The sequence below is a fragment of the Camelus ferus genome, chromosome 11 (genome assembly GCF_009834535.1).
Source record: "Camelus ferus isolate YT-003-E chromosome 11, BCGSAC_Cfer_1.0, whole genome shotgun sequence".
Taxonomy (NCBI): domain Eukaryota; kingdom Metazoa; phylum Chordata; class Mammalia; order Artiodactyla; family Camelidae; genus Camelus; species Camelus ferus.
The window spans coordinates 59,331,494-59,354,697 of NC_045706.1; the positions used below are offsets into that span (position 1 = coordinate 59,331,494).

A 23,204-nucleotide genomic window follows, 5' to 3' on the forward strand; every position below is an offset into this window, starting at 1 on the left:
ATTAAGTTGTATGCACTATTTGTATATTCTGGAAATTATACCATTGACATTCGCATCATTTGCAAATATTATCTCCCATTCTGTAAGTTGTTTTGTTTGACTTATGGTTCCCTTGCTGCACAAAAGCTTCTAAGTTTAAAAGGTACCATTTGTTAACTTTTGCTTTTATTTCTATTGCCTGGCAGACTGCTCTAGGAGAACCTTCCTAAGATTTATGTCAGATAAAGTTTTGCCTATGGTTTCTTCTAAGAGTTTTATAGTGTCTTGTCTTATGTTTAACCCTTTAAGCACTTTGAGTTTATTTTTATGTATGGTGTGAGGGAGTGTTCTAGCTTCACTGATTTACACGCCGCTGTCCAGTTATCCCAACACCATTTGCTGAAGAGACAGTCTTTACTCCCTTGTATGTTCTTGCCTCCTTTGTCAAAGATTAATTGACCAAAAGTCTGTGGGTTTATTTCTGGGCTCTCCATTCTGTTCCATTGGTCCATATGTCTGTTTTTGTGCCAATACCATGCTGTTTTGATTACTGTAGCTCTGTAGTACTGTCTGAAGCCTGGGAGGGTTATTCGTCCAGCTTCATTCTTTTTCTTCAGTATTGCTTTGGCAGTTCTAGGTCTTTTGTGATTCCATATAAATTTTAGGATTATTTGTTCTACTTCTGTGAAACATGTCCTGGGTTGTGTGACGGGGATCACATTAAATCTGTAGATCGCTTTGGGCAGTATGGCTGTGTTCACAGTATTAATTCTTCCACTCCAAGAGCTCAGGAGTATCCTTCCATTTCTTTAAGGCATCTTTAATTTCCTTAGTCAATGTTTTCTAATTCTCTAAGTCTTTCATTTCCATGGTTAGATTTATTCCTAAGTATTTTAATTTGGGGGATGCAATTTCATATTATCTTTATTCATTTATGGTCCCAATAGGAACTTTTAGGTCTTTTAGCAATTTAGAGGAATTTCTTTTACAATTTATCAAGTTATTCTATATCATGATGGTCTTGGTGTTCCAATCTCCCCATTCATAGTATCTGCTGACCCTTGTTCATGGTAGATCAGGGCATGTTTGGGTGACAGTGGATCCTTGCTGGTTTGGGGGTTTTGATGTATATATATTTTGGGTGGGGCATGTTAAAGACATTTTGATCTATTGTCATTTTGTTAAGTGTTATCTTGGTTTTTAATCAGAGAACGATGTGGAATTTTCTCAAGTGCATTTTCAGACCCTATGGTGATGAAAATACAGTATTCTCCTTAAGTATCATTTCCTTCATGTTCCTCCCAACATAAAGGCTTCAGTTACCTCTTCAGTTAAAACAGAATGTCCCAACTCCGCACCTCCACCCCTTCCTCTGTGTACTTATACCCATGGCACTTATAATCCAGCACTGGCTGCCTCAGTCACAGGCTGTCTTCCTCCATTTGAGCTGCTATAACAGAAACCTTAGACTGGGTGCTATATGAACAATAGAAATTTAATTCTGCTAGTTTTAGATCCTGAGATATCCAGGATCAAATTGCGTGCAGATTCCGTGTCAGGTGAGGGTGCACGTTCTGGTTCCCAGGAGGCCATCTTTCGCTCTGTTCTCACCCGGCAGAAGGGGCAAGGGGGCTCTCTCAGGTCTCTGCCACAAGGGCATCCATCCCATTCATGAGGGTCCTGCCTTCTGACCTAATCAGCTCCCAAAGGCCCCACCTCCTAATGCCTTCAGCTTAGAGGTTCAGATGCCAGGCATATTCATTTTGGGGGAAAATAAATATTCATTCCTCAGCACAGATCTAGCAAATATTCCCCTTAGAGGAGTATCTCTCTTCTGACCCAGAGTTCAGATATCAAAGCTTCCTCAGTGAGTAAAATGTTTTCTAGTCAATGTCTATTAGGGGCAGAATCCACCCACAGACCTGGCTTTATGTGCCTTTGTGTCTGCATCCCTGATCCTGCCTTCTCTCCCTTCAAAAGGGGTGAAAATCAGAAAGATGCTCACCTGGCTCCATGGACCAATATCAGGACCCACCCCCCCACCGCCCCACCGCCCACAGCTGACACATTATCACAAACTGGGACCCTGTTCTCCCTTCCTCTTCACTCTGAGGCCTCTCCCTTTCTCTCTCCTGAGCTTGACCAGGCCATCCCACATCTAAGTGTTTGTAGCATAAGGGTGTTTGGATTGTCTGGTCTATATCTTGCCTGGACCAGGAGCTGTCACATCTTTAGCAGTTGAAATCTGCTTTGTTAACAATGAGAAAATGCATAGGCATTGAGCAAACATTATTCTTCTGTGGGTTTTCTCCGTGTAATATTTTTTAATGCTTTCTGTACTTGAAAAATAATTTTGTCCTTCATTTTTTTTTTGAAGTATCCTTTCAAAAATAAAATAAATTTAAGAATTCTGGGAAGATGGCTATGTTCATGGAAGGATAGTTTTTGTCTTCCAGAATCTCCACATAAACACAGAGCATGTTATATGAAAACCAAAACCCATTTACAACAAGTCTAGAATACAAGGTATCCCTCATTACTGCAAAATCCAAGTGAGTGAATAACAGCCCTGAGACCCGCCCAGTATCTCAAAAGTCTGGGCAAAGTAGACTTAGTAACAGTGCAAGTAAACGTCTGAGGGCCCTGCGCATGCTCAGTACAGTAGCAGAAGGAGCCAGCATCCACCCTACTTCCCAGGAGGGCCCCACGCATGCGCGGTGCTGAGGCCCAGTGAGGACCCACCAGCAGTGCCTTGCGGTCGTTCCATGCAGAAGTCAGGCAAGGACTTGCCGCTGAGTCGAGGAGGAACTTGGTTCACACCACCAGTGATCAAGGCAGAGCCCCAAGGTAAGGTATGAAAGTCCTTGAATTCTCAAACTGCAGTGCCTGGGCTATGTTAGGACTGAACCCCACAGTGGATGTCAACTATAAAGAGTGCGGGGGAAAAATTAGGCAGGATGGGAACCTATAAGACCGAGGACAGAGATGCTTCAACTCAGGGCTAGAACCAGGGGAGGCAAGAAGTCACTGGGCACAGGCACAAAATTTCAGGGGACGACAAACAACTCAGAAATCAAGATAAATAAGGTTTTAATGTATAATTATTCAAAAACCAGAATCAGTGCCAAAAAGTCCTTCATGAGCAAAATACCAAACTGTGAAATGAAGATGGGATCATGAAAAGACTTGTAATGAGACATATTGGAGCCAGAGGCAAAAGTAAAACTTAGAAATACCGCCCCCGCCTTTATCACTGCGCGTCAGGAGACTGTTCCGGGAGCCCTCGGAGAGGACTCTGCTCAGAACCAGTTTCCCAATCAAAGTAACTAAAGAGATTGCAGGAAGGATTCGTGTGAGCAGTAAATATATGGTTATTTGTAGAAGCAGGATGATGTGAGGGTTAAAAGAAGAGATTGCTTTATGTAATTGATGCAGTTTTGGGTCTTAGATCCTTGAATCAATAGAAATTGAGAACAGGCGGCCGAGGCCTTCACGCGAGGCTTTACTGGGACTCGTGTTCCAGCACAAGGAGTGAGAACAAGGAACAGGTGCCCTTTGCTCTCAGATGAGGCGGGTTGGTTCCTTAAATGGGGGGGAGGGTGGGGGCTGACTGGTGGGAGGGGCCAGAGGGCTGGCTTCGGTGATGGGCCCACCCTCTTGCTGGCGCTGTATGCAGGGCCATGTTCAGTGCTCTGCGTTTACTTCTGGTGCCTGAGAGTGGCAGCTGTTTTGTGGCCTTTCTGTATCTTACTGATCATGATTGCCCCAACTGCGCATGCGTGCAGTTACTTTTCGTCCCTTTTAGTTAAGTTGATTTTGTCTTTGATTTGTTTTTGTCTTTGTCTTACTGAGGCTGAAAATGCTTTCTTCCCTCTGTCACTCACTGTAACTTCTTTTCTGGTGTCTATTTCCCTTTATGGCAGCTGTGCTTCCATTTTTTCAGTGGAAACTTGAACTTTTTTCCTTAGTTAGAAAGTTTGAAATTATACAAAGCATACATTCAACCTAGGAATTGAAAACAAAATTTTAAACATTGGAAATGGGGGAGGAATTTAATATAGAAAACCTAAAATAAACAGTTGGAAAGTAAACACTGTGCTTGATGGACACAAATAAATGTTGGTTTTGGAAAAGGAAAGTATTGTTTTTCTAATTGAAAATATATGAACCCTGTCAAGCAAATTAAAAAAAAAAAACTTCATTATGAATAAGACAAGAAATACTGTAGGAAAAAAAGTCATAAAAAAGGTAATGAACAACTTCATACCCATATACTTGCCATATTAGGCTACATGAATAATTTTCTGGAAAACAAAAATAACCAAAATTAAATTTCTTTCTTTTTGATGGAATGGTAAATGGGATTATTTTCTTAATTTGTCTTTCTGATAATTTGTGCTTAGCATATAGAAATGCAACGGATTTCTGTATATTGATTTTGTATTTTGCAATTTGACTGAATTCATTGATGAGCTCTAGTCGTTTTTTGGCGGCATCTCCGGGATTTTCTGTGTATAGTATCATGTCATCTGTGAACAGTGACAGATTGGCTTCTTCCTTTCTGTTTTGGATTCCTTTGATTTCTTTTTCTTATCTGGTTGCTGTGGCTAGGACTTCCAAAACAATGTTGAATAGAAATATCAAGAGTAGGCATTCTTGTCTTGTTCCTGATCTTAGAGGAAATGCTTTCAGCTTTTCACTGTTGAGTATGATGTCGGCTGTGGGTTTAACCGATGTGGCCTTTATTATGTTGAGGTGTGTTCCCTCTATACACACTTTGTGGAGAGTTTTCATCATAAGCGGATGTTAAAATTTGTCAAGAGCTTTTTCTGCCTCTATTGAGATGAACATGATAAATTTTCAATTTGTTTCTATGGTGTATTACATTGATTTGCAGATATTGAACCATACAAGGTTATTCTTTTTGTAAGAATTCACTAAGCTTCACATTTGTTTTGTGTCATTTGCTATATATCGGGGATCTGATACAAACTAGGAATTCCAACTCCAACCCCAAAGGCTACAGCCCGCAGAGGCAGAGTCCATCAAGGAGAAGAAAGGAGGCCCCAGGGAGCTCTGGCTGAGGCTCAGGTGGGAATGGAGTCGGGCTGCCCTGTTGCAGACTCACTGCAGGGGGCGCTGCAGGCACACTGGGACCAAGGAAAGGGCTGCAGTTCCTGTATCTGACCCCTGGGAAGCCCAGAGGGGTGTCCCGTCCAACTCAGAACCGGAAAGCAGATGGCGAGGAGGGCTTCCGGGGGTCCTGGCCCCACGGCTGGTTGGCACAAGCCCTGCGCTCGGAGAATCAGGCCTGTGCGCGGGGCCCCAAGCACCCGGAGAACAGGCCGGTCCTGCAGCCCAGTGTGGGAGGGCGGAGGCCTGCAATCCCGGGCCGGGAGGAGGAGGCCCACCCCGTGAGGCTGGTTGCTGCCAGGCTCTGCTTGTCCTGGTGGCTCCTTCGGTTGGGCCCATTACGTTTCTCTCCAGGCCTCCATGTACAATCACCAACCTCACGGACTTCCCCTGCGCCCCGCTTGGTCAGATCCCAGCCTGACTTGGGCTCCGGATCTGTTTGCACTGGTTTGGAGTCAGCCTTGCCTCCCTCCAGGATCCCCCACATCCACCCTCCTTCCAGGCCGGGAAGGTTGGAAGCCACGGCTCTCTGCGGCCCCCAGGCCTCACCCTCCATGGAGGAGGCCCGAGCTGGGGACAAAGGAGGTCAGAACTGGGGCTGATGGGCTCCCCTGGAGGCCGTGGGGAGCAGGAGAAGCGGATCCACTGTCCTTCCCTTCTCTGGACATTGGGAGCATGAGGCCGTGAGCTTGATTGGGTGCCCAGGGTCCCCAAGGGAAGGAGCAGGGCAGCCAGAGGTTCGGGGCGGCGTTGCCCATGCCAGGACGCGTCACTCCGCCCACTTACTTACACAAGCAGTGACATCCGTGAACCCTGGCCCTGCGCTGCCGGCTTCGGGGTGCTGGTGAGACCCCAGACGGGGTCAGACAAGGACAGGACAGGCAATGGGCCTAAGGCTGCCCTCAGCACCCGCCAGCACCAGCCTCCTCTCCAGGTAGTCCTTGGGCAGCGCGCCCCTCCCTAGGTCTGCGATTCCACCGCGGGTCCTAAAAGTTAGGAGGGGACAGCCAGCTGCCTGGAATCAGCAATGCGGTTTGTGCTGTGATCTGGCCAGTGTAGACATGCACACAGGGACTGGAGCCTGGACTTGGGGTCCACCAAGGGCAATCTCCCGCCCTCTTCACTGCTCTTGACAGCTTTGAGATGGTCTTGAGGGCAGAAGGGCGAGTCAGCCCTGCTCAGCTGCCCTCAGAAGAGGTTCCAGAACGGGGCACACCGAAGGGAGGGGAGGACACGCTAGTGGCCCTGAGCACTGAAGTGCCCCTAAACAATGAGGTCTGACCCTTGGCTCCAGTCTCTCCCCAACCCACACTGGAAGTCCTTCAGCACCCCATTCTTTTCCCTCTTTCTTCCCCTTGGACCTCTGTCTTCAACTCTCTTCTGTGCCCGTCCTCAAAGGACATCGCTCCACTCCGTGGACTGCCGCTGCTGGTCCCTCTGGCGGCCTCCCAGAGCTCTCCCTGCACAGCACCAGCCCCAGACTCTTAGATCTGCCTCCGACTGGGCTTTGTGCCCTAAGAGCTGGGGACACCTGGCAAGAGACGGTCCCTTTTCACCTACAGCCTCCAATCAATGGAGGAGGAAGCAGAAACTGACATGTCTACTTATATCAGCTGGTGACGAGTGTGTTGGAAAAAAGTTACCCAGGGTAAGGGATGGTGAGGGAGGGGTGTTAGATGGAGAAGCCCTGGTCAAATGACAGTAGTGACGAAGGTTTTTCGTTGTTTATCTGTTGCCACCTTGTACATGTTGGACCACGTACATCTCTCTCTATTCAAAATACTACCTTGGAGAGAAAGCAAAATTAACAATAGTAAACAAAAGTGAGATTTGTTGATACATAAAATACGATGTAATTTATGTTTAAAAGCAATGGGCATCTGTCACGCCCACCAGCACTTCTAAGGAAAGGGGTGTAGACAGACACTCCCTGGTGAGTGGCAGCTTCGCTGGCTGGCCAGGAGCCCGAGTGCCCATCTGAGCCTCCTGAAGTGAGAACAGAGAGGGCAGGAGATGGCATGGGAACCTTAGGAGGGGATGTGACAGAGGGTGCACAAGGCATGGGGATGACAGGACAGCTGGCAGGGGACTGATGCACACATGCTCCTGAGGGCTGGTCACCACTGCTGAGATATGTCCTGAGTTCCCTTGTGTCCATCCCTCAGGGACCTGAGAGGGTCCTTTTTCTGTGCAGCCTGACAAGACCTAAGGAGCATGGCGAGGCGGATGGAGTGAAGCACAGGAACGAGGACTTGCAGGGAGCAGAGTGTGAGCACACCAAGACCCAAAGCGAGTACAGTTCTGATCAGCTTGGGTCACTTGTCGCTGAGAGGAGGCGTAAGTTTGAGAGGCAATGAAAACAAACAGTGTGGGTCCTTGAAGGCCAAGGGGAGACGCTTAGACTCCAGAGGGGATGGGCAGCCATGGCCAGTTGGGCAGGGGTATTTTCAGAACTTGGTTGCAGATGGATGCGGATGGAAGTGAGGAAAGGTGGTTCGCCTAAGGGTCGAGCCTAGAGACTGGCTTGGCACCAGAACAAGGGCCCTAGTGGGACATGAGAAGTACCTGAAGGAGCTGGTGGAGATGGAAAAGCAGGAGAGAACGTGACATGCTGTGGAGGCTGCATCACAGGGGCTGATACTGGAAGAGATGTAGGTTAGGGTTATTTAATCGTGTGATCAAGCCCATTCAGGCTGTTGATAGTGGGGCCAGAGGTGTTTTCTGTAAGGACAGAAATGGCGAAGAGCTAGGTCTCATGGGAACAAGGCTGGGATCTGGGAAGCATTACGATCAGAGGAGGCTCCTTGTTTCATGTGTATGGTCCATGTCTCTTGTTCCTGAGACTCTACCCTGCGCTCTGTGGGTTCCAGGTTTCTGTTCCCCGTGATTTCATCCTGCAAGGGTCCAGGGTTGCCATGGCACCAATTCTGACCTACATCTCTGTAACTCAGAAGTTCCCATGCTCCACACTTGTGAACACAGTTTGAGGGCTTTGCAGTGAAATACTTGGCCAGCATTGAGCCACGCGTTCTCAATGGGTCATGTGTCTCCTATTGGGTGAGGTCACCCAGGGCTGCCCCTTCCTGAGCTTTGGCAAAGCAGATTAGGTCAGAAGTTCAATGATGTGTCTGGCAGAAATGCCGCAGGGAAGCAATTGGAGGCAATAACAGGGTCAATCCAGTCTTTTCTCTTTTTTTTGAAACTGAAGTCTAGTCAGTGTATAATGTTGCATCAACTTCTGGTGTACATCATAATGTTTCAGTCAAACGTGTACATACGTATATTCGTTTTCATTAAAAATTACTGAAAGATATTGAATATAGTTCCCTGTGCTATACAGTATAAACCTGTTGTTTTTCTATTTTGTATATGGTGTATATATAGTAGGATCAATCTGTTCTCACTGAAAAACGTTGCTGCATTTCACTGAAAGAAAAGCAGGAAGGCGAGCATTTGCTGAAGGTCAACACCAGGTTGTAATTTTTTTAAAATCAACACTCGACATTATTGTCAATGGGGAAATGTTAAAATTCCTTCAAAACTAAAAATATACAAAGGATGACCACAATCACCACCTCTATTCCACATTATGTTGGTGATCCTAGCCAGCATAGTAAGAGAAGAAAAAGAAAATGTATAAAATATAAATGCAAAGGCAGAATCAAAATTATCATTACACAGGTGATATTATCTAATAGAAACCAAAGAAATCTATAGACAAACTGTTACGTTAATAAAAGCTTATATAAAAATCAACCACAGTTCTATACCCCAACATCAGTTAGAAAATATAATCTTAAAAATAATGCTATTTCTGTTGGAAACAAAGAAACCACAAAATAATCTATGGGAAAAAATCTTACAAAAAATGTACAATACCAGTTTGGAAAAAAATGTGAAGCTTCTTATAGGACATAAAAGACCCAAATAAATACAGGAGTGCCCAGAAACAGCCTCAGAAGAATATGAAACCGTGACATAAGACAACGGTGATGATGAAGGACTATATTAATTTCCAGTGGCTACTGCAACAAATTGCCACAAGCTTAGTGGCTTAAAGTAACACAAATTGGTTATCATACAGTTCTGGAGGTCAGACTTCTAAAATGTGTCCATGGGGCTTCATTTCTTTCAGAGGCGCTAGAGAAGGATGCGTTGTTTTGCCTTTCCCAATTTCTAAAAGCTGCCTAACTTCCTTAGCTCCTGACCCCTTCTTCTGTCTTCAAGTGACTGCGTCACTCCAATCTCTGACCCTGCTTCTGTCCTTGTATTTCTTTAAGTCTACTTCTCCCTCTTATGAAGACCCTTCTGATTACACTGGGCTCACCCACATAATCCAGGATAATCTCCCATTCTCATGACCCTTAATTTAGTCATACCGCAAATTCCCTTTTGCCATAAGAGGTAACATATTCTCAGGTTCCAAGGATTAGGAAGTGGACCTCTTTGGGGAACCATTATTCAGCCTTCTGCAAAGACCAACAGAAAAGGAACAGAAAATCCAGCTAGACAATTGTTCATTCATATGGAAAAAATGAAATTGACATTTGTAACACAAACATTCAATTCCAAATTGAATGCTCAAACGTGAAAGCAAAATTTAATACTTTCAGAAGATAATACAGATGAATGTCTTTATCAACTTGGGTAGAGAATGGTCTATTCAACAATTTTATTTCATTCTAATCATGAAAGAAATGATTAATACTTGCTACAGTAAAATGAAGATCTTCTGTTTGTTAAAAGATACTATAAAGAAAGTGAAAAATCAAGCCACAAACCAGAAGGTAATCACAACATACCTAAGGAACAAAGGAATAGTATTGAGAATACTATTTAGAATAACTAAAACAATCAATAAGGAAAAGATAAATCAATAGAAAAATGGACAAAAGACCAGTGGTCCATAAATAGGTTCCAGCTCATTGGTAATGAGAAAAATAGATGATAGCAATGAGATGTCATGTTATACCCACCAAATTAGGAAAAAAAAATTTAAATCTGATAGTTTGAAGTGTTGGAGGGAATACGGGGCAATGAGAGCACCTTTAACTGCAGGTTGGGGTATAAATTGGTTCAACCACTTTGTCAAATAACTTGACAGTATTTTGTAAAACTGAACATGTGTGTATCCCATGAGCTGTGTATTCCACTCCTAGGTATAAACCCTACAGAAACTCTTGCACAGGTGCATGTGAAGGTATTTGTAAGTTGGATCATAACAGCATTCTTGAAATTAAAAAAAAAAAACTGAGGAAAATGTGTATTTCTGTGGTTGACCTCAATGCCTAAATAAGTTGTGATAAAATCACATAATGGAACATTTTCAAGCTGTGAAAATGGATGACTTACAGTGACGTGCAGAAATAAAGATGAATCTTGGAAAACATGAAGTGAGTGGGGGAAAAAAGAAAGCCTCAGGAAACAACACAGTAGAAGACATTATTTTTGTAAATCTCAAAAACAAGCAAGTTGAGCTACATGTTGTTTTGAGATACATCCATGTTTGGTAACACTATTTTTAAAAAGCATGCAAATGATACACACAAAATTCAAGGCAGGAGCCATCTTTGAGGAGTAGCAGGGACGGAATAGTTGGCTTGAAGGAAAGTTACTCTAATGTTGAGGTCATGTTCTAGATCTGAAGTTTGGGGTGGGTGTGTAGACATTTGTTTTATTATTTTATAACTTATATATACACCATAGTTTTAAAAAGTTAAGTCCTGGTTAATTAAAAATCCGTATTTATGTTAAGCAAAAGACATCATGAGTAGACAAGCCAGTGACTGGGAGAATAGATTCACAACACATTTATCTGCCCAAAGAACACCTACGTATCAAAAAGAAAAGGACAAATAACTCAGTTAGAAAATGAGCAAAAGACTTGAACAGGCATTTCATAAAGAGACATCCAAATGGCCTATGAGCACTTGAAAAAGTGCTCAACCTCTTCATTCAAGGAGGAAATGCAAATTAAAACCTCAGTGAGATACTCCTGCATACCAGACAGGCCAGCTAAAATCTAAAAGTCTGACAATATTATGTGCTGACAAGGATACAGAGCATCCTTCATTTTCAGAGGGAGAATAAATCATTGTTACCCCCTTCAGAAAACTGTTGGACATTATCTACTGAAGTTAAACATATGCCTAACCCTATGATTCAGCAATTTCACTTCTTGGTATTTACCCAAAAAAAATGAATGCATATATCCGTGAAAGACATGGATGAGAAAGTTTATGACAGCCTTATTCATAATAGCCCCAAACTGGAAATGACCTACATATCCATCAACACAGTATATAAATCTTGGTGTATTTATAGAATAAAAACAAATTATTGATATAACAGAGATGAGTCATCAACATTTTGTTGAGCAGAAGGAGTCACACACATGTTGTGTATTTCCATAGACATGAAGTTCAAGAGCAGGTTAATTAATCTACGATGATAGAAGTCAGAATAGTGGTTACCCTGTGTTACCTAGGAAAATGCACGAGGGAACCTCTGGGATGATGGAAATGTTCTAGATCTTGAACTGAGTGGTGGTTATATGGTGTATACATATGCATGTTTTATAGCATTGTATAATTAAGATTTGTGTATTCTACTATATATAGGTTATACCATTAAAAAAGAAAAAAAACTTCCAGTGTCCCCTCTCAACCAGGTTTCTCTTTCTCAGCATGCCCTGTGTAAGAATTCTAGCACCCTTTTCTCTGTGGACCTTTTATGTCTCATGAACTTAGCTTACCTGGATTCAACCTTGGCCTGTGAATCTTTCCCACTTAGGATCTTCCTAATAAGGGTCTGTCTCAGTCAGCTATGGCTGTGTAACAAAGTACACTAACATTTAGTAGCTTAAAAACAATAGTCCTCTTGTCAGCTGTTCAGGTATTTGAGTGATGCTCAGTGGGCATGGCTTCTCCTCCACATGGTATCATATGGGGCAGCTCAACTAAGGGCTTCCCTCTTCTTAACAATGCCTGCTCTTTAGGCATTACTTTAACACATCACATTCTTTCCCACTGCGCTCTTGTGAAACTTTCTGATAATGGCTTCCACAGTCCCTGAAACAAACATTAAAAACATGCTACACCAGGGCCTTGAGCTTTGCACCAGCATCAGGTGTCCTCTATGTGTCTAAGAAACCCTTCTAAGGAAACACACAAGAAGTATTATCCATGCTACAATTAAAAGACTAATTCTAGTCTAAGATTTTTTTTTTTAATTTTCTCTCCCTTACAAAAGAAAACTTTATTTTGGATAAACCCATGATTGGATAATTAAGTCAGCCCCCTGTCTTGACAGTGTTCCCCACTAGGCCTAGCTTCTTCCTGGATTTCTCATTCAGGCTACATCCTCAAAAAGCCAAAGTGTCAGGAAAAATGCACATGGAGCAAAACAGAAATAAATGTCAAAGACTGCACAGATAAAATACATCAGTCAGCCTTCTCACCCAGCAGATTATTTCAGGAAACACCCATGGAACTCAGGGAGGATATTGCTGCCCTTCAGAGTTGCAGCCACAGGGAGCATCACCAGTAAAGGACAGGCCTGGAGAATTGGGTTTCAGCGCTGAGTTAGCCCTTAGCTGCTAACTGTGATCCCGGCCTCCTCCAGGCCGCAGTTCCTGCCTGTGTGACAATTAATGAGGCGGTGCACAGAAAACCCCTAGCACCAGACCTAGCCTCTTACAAAGCACCTTGTAGATATGCAATAGATGTTGGCTTCTACTGGGACAACTGAAGCAGCCCAGCCCTGCAGACAGCTGTCCGTGCCCAACCACTTAATCAGCTGTCATGGAACCTGGCACTGGTAGGCTGTCCCCACTCGGCACCGCCCCTTCCAAAGGAGTTGTTCATTATTCTACTGCATATGGCTGTACACACCTGTGGCTCACCTCCTGCGTGTTCATCACTGGCAAATCATTGTACTTTGTAGATTTGATTAAAACATCATTGCGTTATTTTGATGCATAGAAAAGATCTATATACCACATTCATAAATAACTCATAACTGCCAGGCAAGGCCCAAAATAAACCTCCATTTTTTTTTTTACTTCCATAGTGCCTTGAAAATTAGTTAAAATTTAGCTTGTCCACAATTTATGAGGTCTCCCGTCATAGACCTGGAACTCCAGAACTGGAACATCAGCTCTTCTGGAAGTATCTAAAACTTGAAGGCTAGCGGGAGGGTGTAGCTCAAGTGGTAAAGCAGATGATTTGATCCCCAGAACCTCCATTAAAAAAATTAATAAATAAACTTAATTACCTTCCCCCACTCCAAAAAAAAAAACACTAAAAAAAATAAGTTAGCATTAAAAAAAAAATTGAAGCCTGTGCCAGGCATATCCTAGGGGCTCAGTGTACATCAGCAGTTTATATTAAAGCATCCCGCAAAATGTGATGGTAGGTTGGAGCAGCAAAATGAAGTAGTCAGTGGAAAAATAACAGGTGCTCGAAAAAGATGCACTGCATTTTGGTTTCTCTTATATGTGATTCTGCTATGTCACTTACTCCTAAAAGCCTAAAAATAAATGGTGTATTTAATATTAGTCCATTGAACTATTTCTGGCCGGCCATGGTAGGTGGTGAAGTAATTCATGCTTAGCATTTCAGAAACTGTTCAGTGATCCGAAGGTTAAAGGCAGGAAGTGGTTTATCCAGGGCCTGACATAGATACCTAAGTGAATGTTCAGTACAGGTGAGTTATTTTTAGGAAAACTGGGCTTACATTTTCCCCTTGCATGACAGCAGCAGGAAACACTGGAGTCGCGGTACGTGCTTAAGCATTGCGTGATCTGCACTGTTTTCTTTTCCACGATGTGCTGTAGAGCTGGAGTCCTGACGACGAGACTCCTGAAACCAAGAGCATTTATTTTTATTTTTTCAGTTTAGTCACTAAAAATTCTTTGATGCTCCACTTGGTTACTCATGCAGGAATTCATGCTCAAGTACTTTAGAAACTGTTCCATGGTCTAAAGGTTCAATTCAGGATGTGGGTTCCCCCCTGAAGACAGTCCCAGCTACCACTCACTTTATAATTTGTTATCTTATCAAAGTAGTATATGTATGTACTTTAAACAGTCAAAAGTGCTACAGTGAAAAAGATTACAGTGAGCTACAGCAGTTCCCTTGGCCCTCCTGCAAGGCACCGCATCCCTATTACCCAGAAGCCCCCACCCCCCCTCTTCAGCTGCTGTTTCTGCCTGTTCCCTCCTGATTTCTAAACAATATGCTTATACTGTTATTTCTTGATTTTTCCATCAACCAGCGGCCCTGGGAGACTAGGATTCCCTCTCCTATGGCCCCCTGCCCCTACTTATCCTTCCAACATACCCATATCACACGTGCTGAAATCAATATTTCGCCAATATGGTGTAATATTACAACAATTGTGTAAATATTGAGCTACATATAATATACTTCGATTACATTTTTTTCTTGTGCAATGTTTGGTTAACCTCTAAGTCAATACTTTGCTTCATTTTCTAAGCACAAGTCTCTAATTGATCCCAAACTGCCAACTGACATGTAAATTGCTTCTCAGCACGTGCAAACTAATGAGGTATCATATCAACCTAGTTTTTTCTAGTGTTTTTTCCTAATTGAATTACAATCAGTTTACAATGTTGTGTTAATTTCTGGTGGACAGCATAGTGATTCATATATATATATGAATATATGTATATATATATGAATATATGTATATATATATTCACCTTGTCATATTCTTTTTCCTTATAGGCCATTACAAGGTATTGAGTATAGTTTCCTGTGCTATACAGTAGGACCTTGTTATTTATCTATTTTATATATAGTAGTTTGTATCTACCAATCCCGAACTCCTAATTTATCCCTTCCCACCCCTTTCCCCACCACTGTAAGCATAAGTTTGTTTTCTATGTCTGTGAGTCTGTCTCTGTTTTGTAAATAAGTTCATTTGTGTCATTTTTTTAGATTCCACATGTAAGTATCATATGGTATTTTTCTTTCTCTTTCTGGCTTATTTCATTTAGTAAGACGATCTCCAAGTCCATCCATGTTGCTGCAGTGGCATTATTTCATTCTTTTTTATGGCTGAGTAGTGTTCCATTGTATATGTATATCACAACTTCTTTATCCAGTCATCTGTTGATGGACATTTAGGTTGTTTCCATGTTTTGGCTGTTGTAAATATTTCCGTTATGAACATTGGGGTGCACGTATCTTTTCAAATTAGATTCTCCTCCAGATATATGCCCAGGAGTGGGATTGTTGGATTATATGGTAAGTCTATTTTCAACTGTTTGAGGAATCTCCATACTGTTTTCCACAGTGGCTGCACCAAATTACATCCTCACCAACAGTGTAGGAGGGTTCTTTTATTTCCATACTCTCTCCAGCGTTTACCATTTGTGGACTTCTGAATGATGGCCATTCTGACTGGTATGAGGTGATACCTCATTGTAGTTTTTATGTTCAGTCTAATATTTTCTTACCTATGTCCCTCCTGGAGTCCTAATGCTTAGAAGAGAGAAATTTAAATGGTTTCTTCTTAGCTGTAAGAAATTAGAATTTATTTTAGAAATTCATTGAGATAAAAATAAAGTTAATTTAAGCCAGTTTCATTAGGACACTGAACATTCAAACACGAATAAGTCCTGCTTCCTGCCCTCAACAAACTCAGTCTGGATGGGGAAACTCATGAAACAGAAAGAGGTAGAGACCTTTAACGGATGCAGGGATACAATGAGAGGTCACCCCAGGGAGGACAGCGTGAGTGCTGGGACCCCTGATTACGTTTAGAATCAGGCAGATTTGGGTTTAAATCCTGATTCTGCCCCTTATGGGGCCTCAGGTAACCAATCTGACCTAAAGTCTCAATGTATTTCTCTATGAAATACAGATAACACTCACCCTTCCAGGAGGTTGGAGAGATTATATCAGAGAAGAGACGTAAAATCAGCTAGCAGCATGTTGGACCCATGTGCTAAGTCACAGAAAAACTCCAAATGAAATCCAAGTTTCGCAAACCTTACGATTCATGCCCATGTTAATTTCATGTTGCACTCATCCTCCCCCAGATCACCATGCAACGTTTGGACTTCTACGGCTTTGTAACTAGGGGAGTAAAAAGCTCAGTTTTACCGGCAGGTACAAACTTTGTTTCAGTTCATCACCATTTCAGAGCCTGACTCAAGTCTTGTCTGCCAGAAACTCCTTGTGGTGGTTGTGAGAAAAGCCGCCCCAGTGAAAATTCTGCTGTTGTATATTCTAAGAGGATTGTAAGATTTCAGCCAGCCATCAGGTGGTATTACTTGGAAGCTAAAGGGACAGTTTGAAAAGTACGACCATTTCCTGGCATCTTCCTCAGCTTGGCTCTTCATCGAAGGGTCAGGTTCCTGCTGCTCACACGCCTGCTTTTCCTCCCAGAGTCTTGGTCTTGTCAGCAAACAGTGGTCATGTTCTCTTCACATCATCGCATAGAGTTGTTTTGAGTTACAACCCCGGCTCTTGATGTTTTAAAACGCTTTAAATACCTTAAACTCTTTGTAAACTGACTCTGTTCTCTTTTTGCTTTGACTCTATTTGCTTTCTTTCAGGGATCGAGACATTTTAGATTTTAGAGGATCAGGAGATTCAGGAAAAAGTCTAAGAATCATTCCCAATTTTTGCATTAATCTATTCATATGATGCTGGTTGAAATGCACAATACCTGTTAACCTCTTAAGAACTCTTGGTTGCATATAACACATTTATTATATTTACTGCCTGCCTCTGGCAGTAAATAATGATAATCTGCCCCCAGAAAGGTCAAGTTGCCACTGAGCTATTAGGACTATTTTAACTAAGTTGAGGGTGGTTTGCTGGGATGCTCTTGAACGTAACCAGATCATGTAGGCTCAATATTTACCACCCTCTGCACACAGCTGTTAAGTAGCAATGGCAGCTTTATGTCTGTTCATTTGATTTTCTGGCCTTTCACATTTCTTCTGAATACATATGAAATGAATAAACATATTCTTATTTAAAAGAAACTCAAATCAATACCAATTAAACAAAACCAGTTAAACACCTCTCCTCATCTCATCTTCCTGCAGAAATAATCATCGTTATCAGTCTGATAAATAGCCTTCCAGGATTGTTCTGTCTGTGCACTCAGAAGCATATGCAGATATTATGTGACTATATACTTTAATGGATTATGATGCACTGTTTGTATGACTGTGCAATTTGAATTTTCCCCAAACAGTATGACTTTGAGATCTTGTCAGTACAAGAATGATCTCTTTCTCTCCACAGATGTATGGTATTTCAGAGATTTGCCCTAAATGTAATGCTTATGACGCATAATACTTTTTGCCTTAATTTCACTGTTATTACTTGTGGATGAGCAAATCCTTCAGGGCAAAAGTGATTGTGAGTGCTGTGTTCTTCCATATTCTCTCTCCATTAGGTCAAGTGATGTTCCATTAGCCTGTTAATTCTTCAATGCTTTCTTAAAAGGTTTAAGAAAAAAAAATTTTTCTTGCCAACATTTTAATTGTTTTCAGCAAGATGGTTAGTTTGAACTCTTCTGTTGGCTGTTTGGGTTTTTGTTTTGTTTTTTGTTTTTTTATCTACTATATTGCTAAACTATTTTCTTTTTGTTTCTAACAAATTCTCTATGGATTCATTTGGATTTTGTATTAGACAACCTTATCTGCAAGTGATTTCAGGCTTTATTTTCAAACTTTTGCCTGTCATTCTTTGTCTTATCACACTGGGACCTCTAAATAATATTAAACAGAAATACTGACATTGGCAATTCAATTGATCCTGAATTTCAAGAAAATGATTCTAGGATTTTACTGTTAAGGTAAATTTCTGTAAGTTTTTACTAAATACCTTCAATTAATTGTTTCAAGGAAGTTCCCTTCTATTTCTACTTTGTTAAAAGATCTTTTTTCTTTGAATATTTTTGAGTTGTTAACATTGAATCTTCAAATAAGGCATTTCTTTCAGCTAGTCTTTCCATTTATTTTGAATATTTATCTTTGAATATTATTTGAATTGAATTCTTTTTGTGCATCCACTGAGAAAATTCCATGCATTTTTCCTCTTTATTAATGTGATGTTACCAATACTGATTTTTCTTTTCTTTTCTTTTATTGAGTTTTAGCAGTGTGTGTAGCCTCCAGTTTTCTTTCTTTCTTTCCATTCTTTCTTTTTGCTTTAATATATTTTTATAGATAAAGTATAGTCAGTTTACAATGTGTGTCAATTTCTGGTGTACAGCACAATGCTTCAGTCATATAGGAACTTACATACATTCGTTCTCATATTCTTCACCATAGGTTATTACAAGATACTGAATATGGTTCCCTGTGCTATACAGAAGAAACTTGTTGTTTATCTATTTTATATGTATAAGTTAGTATCTGCAAATCTTGAATTCCCAATTTATCCCTTCCCACCCCTTTCCCACCTGGCAAACGTAAGTTTGTTTTCTATGTCTGTGAGTCTGTTTCTCTTTTGTAAATAAGTTTGTCTTTTTTTTTTTTTTTTTTTTTTTAGATTCCACATATAAGTGGTAGCATATGGTATTTTTCTTTCTCTTTCTGGCTTACTTCACTTAGAATGACAATCTCCAGTTTCATCCATGTTGCTGCAAATGGCATTATTTTGTTATTTTTTATGGCTGAGTAGTATTCCATTGTATAAATATACCACACCTTCTTTATCCAGTCATCTGTTGATGGACATTTAGGTTGTTTCCATATCTTGGCTCTTATAAATAATGCTTCTATGAACATCTAAGGTGCATTTGTCTTTTTGAATTAAAGTTCCCTCTGGATATAGGCCCAGGAGTGAGATTGCTGGATCATATGATAAGTCTATTTTTAGTTTTTTGAGGAATCTCCATACTGTTTTCCATAATGGCTATACCAAACTACATTCCTGCCAGCAGTGTAGGAGGGTTCCCTTTTCTCCACACCTTCTCCAATATTTATTGTTTGTGGACTTTTGAATGATGGCCATTCTGACTGGTGTGAGGTGATACCTCACTATAGTTTTGATTTGCATGTCTGTGATAGTTAGCGATACTGAGCATTTTTTCATGTGCCTATTGGCCATTCATCAGATATTGATTTTTCTAATGTTAATTTACCATTGCTTTCCTGTGATAAATCCAAATTGGACATGTTCTGTTATTTTTTTATATATTACTGGACACAATTTGCTAATGTGTTTTAAAGGAATTTGGTAGTTATGAGTGGGATAACCTCCAATTTTCCTTTTCCTAGTTTTCCTATTTTGTTATCAATGTTCTATAGACTTCATCGAGTATTTAAGGGAGTTCCCTCTTTTTCAAAGCTCCAGAAGAATTTGTGTAAGACTAGAATTGTTTATTTCTTGAAAACTGAGTAGAAATAACTTTCAAAAACATGAACTTTATGTTATATGTTATGGAATTTTTTTCTTAATGTTGATTTGATTTTTTAGAAGTTATAAAATTCTTCTGTTTTACATTTCTTTTTTTTTTTATTAAAGTATAGTCGATTTACAATGTTAATTTCAGGTGTATAGCAAAGCAATTTAGTTATACATTTACATATACATACATATCTTTTTTTGTTCTTTTCCATTATGGCTCATTACAAGAAATTGAATTAAGTTCCTTGTGTTATACAGTAGGTCCTTGTTGTTTATCTATTTTATATATAGTAATGTGAGTCTGCTAATCCCATACTTCTAATCTATCCCTTCCCCTCTTCTCCCCCCATTACCAGTTTTTCTTTTTCTATGTCCATGAGTCTATTTCTGTTTGTAAATAAAGTTTGTATCTTTTTTTTCGATTCCACATATATTCATTCCATTTCTTTTTGTGTCAGTTTCACTTAATTTTTCTAGTATTTTGATAACTTCATGTAAGTTATCACTTTCATTGGCACATACTTATTCAAAGTATTCAGTTAATGTCTTTTAAATCTCTGTGCCCCCAGTTAGGTTATTCTTTTCAAAGAACCTATTTTTGACCAATTAAAAAATTTTTTGCCTCTTACCTTCTTTCTACTCATCAAAAGTTTATTCTATTGCTTTTGTTCTATCTTAAAAATGGAGAGTTTGTCTTTTAGAATTTTCAGCCATTCTTTTTTTTTATATATATATTTATAAACACTTCAGGTTAAACATTTATCCTTAGTATTGTTTCGCTACATCTTAGGACTTTGGATATTTTATTTTTGTAATCATTTAGCTCTAATTTTTGAAAAATTTCCATCACAATTTCTCTAACCCATGAGTTATCAAGAAATGTGTTTTAAATTTTCTAAACAACTTAACTTTTCGTTATTTGCTTCTAAATGAGTTTTGAATATTTTCCCCTTAGACTTGTTTTGCCTCTTCTACAAATTTGTATCCACCGATTCGTGTTATATGTATGTTGTTTTATTTGGCTTCTTCCACCAAGCATTGTAAACATGCACTTTGTCCACATCGTTGATTGAAAGAGCAGTTCTTGCCTCTTTATTGCTAAGACTATCATAAATAGATTCGAACATTTTGTCACAAATCTTTCTGTTGAATGTTTTCATTTCTCCTGGACAAAATGGAAATGCTGGGTTGATGAAGGTGTATCTTTAATTTTACAAGCAACTCCCAAAATTTTTCCAAAGTGGGGCTGATTTTACATTCCCACCAGCAACATTACCAAAGTTCCAGTTGCTCATTTGTGCCAACATTAGTGTTGTCATCTGTTGAATTTTGGCTGTTCTGCTGAAGAGACAATAGTAGTATCTCGTAATTTAAATGTGCATTTCCATGACTACTAATGATGTTGAACACCTTTAAGATGCGTTTATTACCTATTTGTGTATCATCTTTTGTAAAGAAACTATTCAAGATTTTTCCCATTTAAAAACGGGGCCGTTTGCTTTTTACTGAGTTGTAGTTCTTTATTCTGGATTCAAAGCCTTTTGCCAAGCACATGATTTGTGAATATTTTCTCCCCGTCAGAAGCTTGCATTTTCATTTTCTTAATGGTGTCTCTTTATGAAGACATTTTTAATTTTGATAAAATCTATTTTTCAAGGTTGTTGATTTCTGTATCCTGTCAAAAAAAATTCTTGCCGGTCCCCAAATCATGAAGATATTCTTTCATGCTTTCTTCTAAAAGCTTTATAGTTTTAGCTTTTACACTTAGATATGGTCATCTAGAATTAATTTTTGTGTTTGGTATGAGGTCGTTTGTTTTTAAATGGACATCTAGTTTCAGAACTATTTGTTTAAAATACTTTCTTTCTACATTAAATGGTTTTGGTGCCTCTTCCAAAATTCAGTTGGTGATAAATGTGTACACCTGTTTCTGGGCTCTGTCTTTGCTGTATTGATCTGTTTTCTCTTAGGCTAATATCACATGGTTTGGACGACTATAGTTTTGCAGTGAAACTTGAAGTTCAGTAGTGCACATCCTCCACCTTTGTTATTCTTCAAGATTATTCTGACTATATTAAATCCTCTGCATTTCCGTGTGAATTTTAGGTCAGTATGCCAAGTCTACTTTAAAAAAAAAGCATTGACATTGGACATGTCTGCCTTTTTCTGGATATTAGGAGTAAAGCAGCACACATTATATTATTGCACTTGTCATATATGCTCTTTATCTTATTAAGGTGGCTCCCATCTATTTCTAGTTTGCTGAGAGCTGGGGGCCTTTTAAATCACGAACAGGGGTTGCATTTTGTCAAATACTTTTTCTGTATCTAAAGAGATGATCATAGTATTTTAGGCCTTTGTTTTGTTAACATGGTGTATTATCTTGATTTTCAAATGTTGAACCAATTGTGTTCTCCTTTGATAAACCCCACTTGGTTGTGATGTACTATGCTTTCTATATAATAATGGATTTTATTTTCTAATATTTTGTTAAAGCTTTTGCATCCATCTTCATAATTTTGGTCTGTAGTTGTTTTTTTTTTGCTGTTTATTTTTTCCATTGTCTTTAGTATTAGGGATTAATGAGTAAGACTCATACAATGATTTGAGAAGTATTTCCCTTCTCTGCTTTCTCAATAAGTCTATTTAAGTGGGGGAAGGTATAGCTCAGTGGTAGAGCATGTGCTTACCATGCACAAGGTCCTAGGTTCAATCCCCACTACCTCCATTATAATAAATGAGTAAATAAATAAATCTGATTACCTCCCCCAAACAAAAACAAACAATAAATAAAATGTTGGGGGGGGAAAAAACGATTGATATTCTTCCTGAAACATATTATGATGCATCAGTGTTTTTCTGGGACGGGACTTTTATCTGTAGGAAGATTTTAAAATATTCCTACAAACGCTTATTTGTTGGGGGGGAGGTAGGTAATTAGGTTTACTGGGGATTGAACCCAGGACCTTGTGCATGCTAGGCATCCACTTCTACCACTGAGCTATACCCTCCCCTACCCTCAACCTGCAGTTTCCCATTTCTTGAGTCAGTCTTGGTAAGTTTTGTTTTTCAAGGAATTTGCTCATTTCACTTAAGTTGTAAAACTTACTGGCTTAAGTTATTCGTAATAGTCTGTATCATCCTTTTAAAGGTCTGCAGTATCTCTAGTGATATTCCATCTTTCATTCCTGGCACTGGTAATTTGTGACTTTTTTCTTGATGAGTCTTGCTAAATGTTTATCAATTCTTTTAACTTTCCAAAGAACCAAATTTTAGTTTTGGTAAAATTCCTCAATTGCTTGTCTTTTTAATTATTTTGACTTCTGCTCTTATTTTCTCTCCTTCCACAACTTATTTAAGTTTTATTGCTCATATTTTTCTAGCTACTTCAGGTAGAAATTAAGATAGTTAATTTTAAGCCTTCTTTCTAAACATTTCAAGCTGAATTTCCTCTAAGCACTGCTTTATTTGCATGTCTCAAATTTTTTATTTGTATTTTCATTGACATTTAATTCAAAATTTTTTTCTAATTTTTCTAATTTCCTTTATGTTATTTAGAAGTGTACTTAATTTTTAAATATTATTTTCTAGATATTCTACTATATTATCTTCTGATATAATTCCTTGCAGTCAAGGCTTCAACCATATGAAATTCACTGAGACTTGTTTTATGACCCATCATGTGGTCTA

The 23,204-nt window shown here is 39.8% G+C and overlaps 1 non-coding gene across 1 annotated transcript; it reads left to right on the forward strand.

Annotated features, from left to right (window-relative positions):
- The first annotated feature begins 22,170 nt into the window (after positions 1–22,170).
- TRNAG-ACC lies at positions 22,171–22,242 on the forward strand. The gene has a single exon. It is a non-coding gene; the product is annotated as a tRNA-Gly (tRNA).
- The last annotated feature ends 962 nt before the right edge of the window (positions 22,243–23,204 follow it).